Source organism: Gavialis gangeticus, unplaced genomic scaffold (genome assembly GCF_001723915.1).
Source record: "Gavialis gangeticus isolate Ggan-Ray unplaced genomic scaffold, GavGan_comp1, whole genome shotgun sequence".
NCBI classification, from domain to species: domain Eukaryota; kingdom Metazoa; phylum Chordata; order Crocodylia; family Gavialidae; genus Gavialis; species Gavialis gangeticus.
Window position 1 is genome coordinate 12,921,657 of NW_017729024.1, and position 8,085 is coordinate 12,929,741.

The following is an 8,085-nucleotide window of genomic DNA, read 5'->3' on the forward strand; positions in this document are numbered from 1 at the left end:
TGCACCCCAATCCCCAGGCTGGATACAAACCACAGGACTCCTCAGGTCAAATGTGTGGGAGCCAGTGGTGTGGGACAGGCAGTGGCTGCAGTAAGAAGTGGTAGATGGCAGACTGGAAGCGATGCAAGCAGCAGTGGCAGCAGGGCAAGTGGCCATGGAATAAGTACACACCCCCGCCACTGATGGTGATGGCCAATGAAGCACCAGAAAAGCCCTGCTTAATGTTAGCCCCACCCCCCAAATTCCCTGGCCCAGAAGTAGCCACAAGGGCAAGATGGAGTGGCTCAAGTGTCAGGCCACAATCTTGAACCTGGGATCTTCCCAGACTGGTCATTCGCCCCAATCTGCCACCTCCCCAGCAGACCACTTGGGCTGGACAAAGGGAACTGAAAAACTGCATCTTGGCTGAGTCATCTACTCACCCTCTACAACTGGAAGACCCACTCAGGATCAGCTGACCCTTTGCTCCCTCCAACCCAGAAGAGGAAGTATCTGGGCAGCAGGGCTTAACATTTACCCAAACTACCTCACTGTTCTCATTGCTTGGTACTCTACTGGGTCTCCACCTGATCTCTCAACTACCAAACCTGGCTTGCCCACAGACTCTGCACTTTGTCTAACCCTTCAGCTTCCCAACTTAGCCTCTCCCTCAACCTGACTCCTGGCTTGCTGTCCCAGTTATGCAGCCTCGCTTGCCCTCTGATTCTGCACTCTGCCAGACCCTCCAGGTTTCTGACTTGGCTTCTCAGACTCACCTCCTGGCTTCTGGCATCCTTGCACTTAGATTCTGTATGCTTCTCCCAACCCTGGGTAGCTACTCAAATCCCAAGCGATTCCTAGACCTGGCTACCCATGCCATCCTAGCATGACACAGATCCAGTCCATGAGCCATGTGTTTGACACTCTTGCCCTAAGCCATCTTTCTGTGTATATATTTGATCTAAATTCTTATTTCTGTTTCCCTCATATTCTCTCCCATATTCCTTTGCTTCTGTTACACAAAACACTGGCACTCTGCTTTAGTGATAGCATAACATCTTCAAGGCTTAAACTCTCCCTTAGTTTGGATATGTACAGTGCCTGGCTCCTTTTTCTCCAATGGTAAGGCAACCACAGAGCTGGATTTATATTTGCCTTTTTATGGACAGTGATGTGAAGAACATCCTCAAGTTTCAGTGAATTCAACAGACACTGAGATTGTGGGAACTGTCCCTTAAAGAATCTGTGGCATGAACTAATTAGAACTGGATATCATTTAATGCATTGATTTATGATACACAATCCTGATCAGTTAGAACTCAGCAGCTGAATGAAGTAGACGTCTATCAGACAATCTGGCTCCAAGTGGTCACTGAACTACATAAGTTACCACAAGTAGAACAAAATAAGTGTTCTGCTCTGCCTAGAAGCACAAATTATATTGCAGGGATGGTCTATAATGGAGATAATTTTCCTCAGATAAAGTTTCTTTGGCTGATGGAAGCAATATTATAATTTATAATTTTGTTTTAAATTTCTCTCCATAGTGTGCCAAAATTTTTTGTGAAATGACAATGAGTATTAATAAAACCTCATTTTTCATAAATGTAGGATATGTGAGCTATTGTTCAGCAAATATAAAAAATGGTCATTACAGGCATCATGATGAGCTCTCAAATGTATTCCACAAATATATTTGTGATCTTAACCTTCCCCAGATGTTCCAGTAAACTTTGGTAAAAATGATCACTGACAAAGAAAATGTTTATGTACATTGAAATAACACTTGTGAAAAATGTTACATTTGCAATCAGGGTATACTCATAGACTGATGGCTATTCTAATAGTAATGTTCATCCAGTAAGGTGAAAGGAACATACCCTGACCCTCATCTGGCACTAACCTCTTACAAGTACGTCTTTTCTCCCAGGAAAGCCCAGAGATGCAGGGCCCTGCCCATATCAAATTTATTATGGTATTAATTTAATCTGTGCATCAAAATGAGTCAAAATGTTCACTGTAAAAACTTAACAACAAGCTGCTTGCAAACAAGATAGAGGCTAAGAATTATCCATAGGCATAGGTGGATTAATGCACAGACCAGAGGGAGGGCACATGGAGGAGGGACAGCTCAGCGCAGACAAAACCAGCAGCCAGACCAGGCCAGGCGTGCATGATGCAGTGGGCCATGGGGTGCGACCACACTAGAGCCCTGGGAGCAGAGCTGCTGGCAGCAGTGAGTGGAGTTGGATTCAGCGTGCGGCCAGAACCTGCTGGCAGCAGGGCAGCCCCAGTAGAGTGAGCTCCTGCCCCAGTTCGGCCTGGCCACAATCCTGAGCATCTGTCAGGCACTGCTACAGCTGGACTAAGCCACAGTGGGATGAGGGGCCACCCACGCATTCTTGGTCCACAGCGCATGTGCCCAGTGGGCAGTAGCTCTGCACCCCCAGTACCATCTAGCCATAAGGCGATTTTGTGTGGGGTCCTGTGCAACTGGCCCTGGGCTCTGGCTCCAGTAGGGACCTGCGGGTGGGGGCACCTGCTGTTCCTGCCCCAGGCCTGAGGGGCAGCGCATCCTGCTCCAGACACTGCCCCTGCTGCGCTGGCTGGGGACGGAGCCTGCAGCTGCAGGCAGGGCAAAGGTCAGGGGGTGGGGCCTGAGCCATTGTGGGGCAAGGCCCAGGGCCCCAATGTATCTTAATCTGCTTCTGTACATAGAAATTATGTACCAAGTAATTTTTAACCTCAGAGAAACACAAGTAAGTTACAGACTCTTCACAGAAAAATTACATCACATAGCGGGCATACCAGATGCGGCGCAGCTTGCATGCAGCTTGCCAGCTCTAGCAAGATGCTGAGCCATTGGTGGAATTTCTTCCACCAATCAGGAGAGGGTGCCCCCCCCTCTCCTGATTGGTGCATTTACAATCCAGGGGCAGAGCTCCTAGGAGGAGGGGTCCCAGTGAGGTTTTTGCCACCCCTCACTCTGACTGGATCTTTTGCAATCCAAGGCAAAGCCCCAGATGGAACAACAGCCTTTTCAGCTGGGAGACTAAACCAGTGAGGGACAAGAAGAGCGGGCCCAAGAAAAGCTGGGGAGGGCTGCCCCAATGGGTGATAGCCGTAGGCTCCTGAAGACGCTGCTGGAGGAGCTCCCACTGGAGCCTCAGCCCTGGGAGCAGGAAGAGCCTGCTTGGACTTCACATGGTGCACACCCCAGTGCATGGAGCCTTGGGCCCTAGGAGCAGTGAGAGACCACTCAGACCTTGTCAAGGGGCACCTGCCTTAAGGTGCTCTTGAAGCATTGCCAGCCTCTTTTCTCCTACTGAGACACTGGGCCTAGGCCCGGAAAAGGCAGGCCAAGCCCCACTCCTCACCTTAGCAAACAGTGGGGGGTTGGAGGTGCCCAGCACCAGACCCCAGCCTATGACAAAGGAATCCCCTGTCGCATGCTGGAGCAGCAGCTGGGTCCACACGGGGGGAAAACTAGCCTACCACCTCGGGACAACTGTAACTGCAGGGAACGGGTTTTGTAGGGGAGGAGCCGGAGAAAAGGGACCCTCTCACACTCCTTTCAGAGAACTGGGTGCAAGTGTACCCTATAAAATGGGGAGCTGTGCCTAATATTTTGTAAATTGGTTGTACTGTGTGGGTTATGTTATATTTTAGCTGGTAAATAATTTTAAGGTTGGGGGTTTTTTGGGGTGTCTATTTTTCTTGTTGCTGAATTCTGTTGAGTATTATATTGGGAACTTGGTACTTACATGCTGGAGGCCTGCATGGGATCATCCTGTGGGCCCAGTGGCTTACTTTAAGGATCTCAGGGTCCTGGGTAAGGGGGCCATTCTCATAGCATACCCTGCACAACCCCATTTCTGAATATAGTTATAAGTAGGTGTATGTATATGAGTTTATACTGGTTAATTTTCTCTAATATTATCTATTATTTGGGATATAGATGTATATAGTTGTATATAATTCTTGAGATGTTAAAAAATTCTGTATATAGTTAAGAACCCTTTGTGTGGTGTGGCTCTATAGAGAATAGAGGAATTTGTACTGGAGTCACAGCATCCCTCTCACAGCACTGTTGCCTGCCAACCTATCCCATCCAATTAAGGACAGAACACACCCTTGGGTATACCCAGGTTACACTCAGAAAAAAGACAATTATTTGCACCAAATTATTCATATAACCCTACTGTGCAATGCAAAACACATGCAGAAATGACTGAGGAGACAATATCAGTGTCAATACAACTGTCATGCCTACAAAAGCAATGATCCATTTTACAACCTATTTGCAATCTGTTTCATTATTTCTGACAAGTGTGTCACCCAGTAAAATAATTTTTGCTTGAGGAATTCTGCACCACCATGAACTGAAACTTACTTTTCCTGGGTGCAATCCTGAAAGCTTTCCATTGGCAGAACTCACATAGGTTTTAATGGGACTTCTGAGTATAAAAGAAATTTAGGTAAATCCCCATGTGTTTCAACATTACTAACCAATATAGAGTGGCCCAGATATTACTCCTGTGGAGAAGCCCTCAATTTTTTTTTTAATTGTTTTGGAAATTATCTAACACTTGGGAACAAAAGATTTTGCAGTGTGTTTTGGCGAGAGATTTTTATTGGCAACTCAATGGGGGACTGGCCTCATGCTCACTTGCTGAGGGATTGTGTAGATGGCAGTAAAATATTGCATCATGCTTCTACAAATGAGTCTAGGCTACTCTGGCAGACAAAGTTCTTTGGGTAAATCTGATATCTTTTATTAGACTAACTCAAATAGTTGGTCTAATAAAAAGATATCAGATTTGAGTTGGTCTAATAAAAGATATCAGATTTACCCAAAGAACCTTGTCTGCCTAGGTCTTTAGACCAACACGGCTACAGTCTATACCCCTGTAGGCTACTCTGGAAACTTTTAGAAGGTATGAGGACAGAGGAGGCTACATCCCACATTTATCTTATTTTTCCTCACCAATTTAAAATGTATATACCAGGGGTGTCCAACCCTTTTGAATGTGGGGCCGGATCATGAACTTTTTATCACCCAGTGGGCCGTTGAGCCACATTCAAAGACCTCACAGGAAGCGGTATCACATCACCCCCTGAAACGAAAGTACAGTGTTTACTTTCATTTCCCATCAGAGCACTTCGGGTCTCAGAAAACAGCTCAGAGGGCCATGTGTTGGACAAGCCTAGTATATACTATATACCCCTCAGGTATGCAGGTATGGAAAAGTTAGTGCATTCACTTCAGTATTAAGATTTGCAACAACTAAAGCCTTTTTGCACAAGCCATGCAAAGGGAAAGGAGGTTATTTCCAATATCCCCTGCATTTCCATATTCACACAAGGTCCTATCACAATCTGGCTCTTCCACTCAGGAAAATGTTCTCAGGCAAAGTCAGTACAAAAACCTGTGTAAGCCAGCCATAAACTGCTCACACTTAGAGGCTCCAGAGTTATAACAACAGGATTTCAAATAAAATAAAAATAAACAAAAATCTGTATTTGGAAAAGGATGTAGTAGCATACACTAGCTTCTAACTAGGAGGAACTAGAAAGAACCTTCCCCTATGGACAGAGAACCTCATAAATTCCCACTACGAGGTTTCTTCCATCACTCTTTGTATCCTTTCATATGCAACAATCAGGGTCAGGAGGCTGGACTGGTCAAATTAGTAAAACAACTCCAGCATTCCTATGACTCCAAAGAAAGGTGATCTATATTTGTGCTAATGCATAATTACTACCTAGCAATTTAACTCTAAGATATTCTAGTACAAAAACTCAGAAAATTGAAAGGAAAAAAAATTTAAAAAATAAGAATTAAGCATCTTATATTGTCAGCTTCCTTAGGATTACCACTCTTAGTTCACAAATGATTTCTGGGGTTTCTGTGTCAAATTGTTCTCCACATTATGAACATTACCTCGAGCGTATTATCACAGCTGGAATGTGAACTGTAGTAGAAATTGTACAGACTCCAAGACATCTACATAGCCTGCAAATGAAGGCATCAGCTACACTGAACACAGGAGTTTGTTGACCTTTTAGCTTCAGCTGTTACCTTGTCGTAGACTTAGCAAGTATCTTCCCACGGTGTGCGACTCAAGAAAATAATACTGAAATTTGATCCATAGGGGGCAAGGTTACAAAGTTTAGAATTACCTGAATTCTATTACTAGGGGACATTCTAAAACTATAGAATTACTCCTGTGGAACAAGAGAAGTTTCATAATCATACCATCAATTATTCAGATGGTGAGTATTCTTCCCCATTACATTATTTGTGCCAAGATTTACTTTGTACAACCTGCCAAAATAGCCTCTTTCTGTATGTATATTAAACATATAATATAAATCTTTCAAATATAAAAGATCACAGCTAGAAAGAATAACAGAAATCAAGACTTGGAGCAATGGAATCAAAATACTATCCAAGGAGTCACCACAGACTACTCTATTTCACCCAGTTAATAAACAGTCTTGGCTTGGTATACTGGTCCTGCAGACTTACACATGGACTTAAAATTGACATAACGGTGGGTAGTCCCATCCTACTCACATATATAAAAGTTAAGCAAAGGGCATAAATTATTTTTACTGTGAGACAAGAATTACACTTCCCTTTATCTCAATGTACAACAAATTATTGATAATTTTATCCTTGACTCTACACATTTATGTTACACTCTTCCTGTTTTTCATACCAAAAATACTAAACTTTATCACAATTAAATGTATTTTTTATTCATTGCTAGATGATTGTCTACTGCTGGCTTGTCCAACATGCAGCCCGCCAAGTCGTTTTCTGAGGCTCAAGGTGCTGCTACAGTTCCCACCCCTTGTCCCTCCCCCAGCTCCACAGCAGCTTCCTAATGGCTGCTGAAGGGTTGGGGAAGGGACAAGGTTCCCACACACAGCCCACAGCAAGCAGTGTCCCACAGCAGGGCCCAGGCACACACGCTCTCCCTGGTGCCTGGACAACTTACTGGGAATCCTTGAAAGCAGGCGGAGGTGGTGGCGTGGGACAGGGGCTCAGCGGCAGAGCCACACGGGGACAAGGCGGGAGCGGTGCAGGCACATGCAGCCACCGGGGCAGTAAGGTGGGCAGGCGGCAGAATGGAGGGCGCTTTTCCCCGCACATCCCAGGGAGGCTGTGGCCAAGAAGATGAGGAGGAGCCTGGACCGGGGCTCCCACGCGCGGCAGCAGCTCTCCCTGCTCTGCTCCGCTCAGCGCCCAGCTACAGCTGCGGCCATGCCCAGCTTAGCTGTGAGTCTCTCTTGCAGCATCTCGGATACACCGAGGAGCCCCCGTTCCCTCCTCCCTCCCCGCCCACGCGCCCCCTGCAAGGCAGCGAGTGGCGGAGGCTGCAAAGCACTGCGCAGGTGTCTTCCGCTGAGACACATCCCTCCACCTTTGATTAGTTTCCACTCTGGCTGATATCTTTTCCACATTTGATCTGTTGACTTGCATTATGCTTCTTTCACTAAGCATACTGCGAAAGTGTTTATTTTAGTCAATTGTTTGGTATTATTTCATTGTTGCTTTTATATTGTTTTTATTTTGGATTTTAAACCACATTTCCAGACTCATTTCATTGTCACTTCTTGCAACTTCACTGGTGTCAAAGGTCACGTGACATCACTTCCGGATGTGATACCACTTCCTGTGAGGTCTTTGAATATGGCTCGCCGGCCCATTGGGTGATAAAAAAGTTCATGATCCGGCCCCACATTCAAAAAGGTTGGACACCCCTGGTCTACTGGGTATGAGTCTAGCACTTTTAATCCCTCAATGATCTTAGTCAAAACTGAGGACTTTAAAACAGAACTGAAAGTCTAATCAAAATGTAAGCTCTCTCTCAACTGACACCCAGAAAAAAGGCAACCTATTAAATGGGTACTTTGCGTCAGTCTTTCATCAGTCCCATGAGATGCCTATGCCCACTACGGGACAGGGAAGTCCAGGTGAGGGAGATCCCCTGCCCTCCATCAGTGCTGACCTTGTGAAAGAACACCTTGAGAGGCTGGATACCTCATGTCACCCGGCCCTAACAATCTACACCCCAGAGTACTCAACGAGCTGGC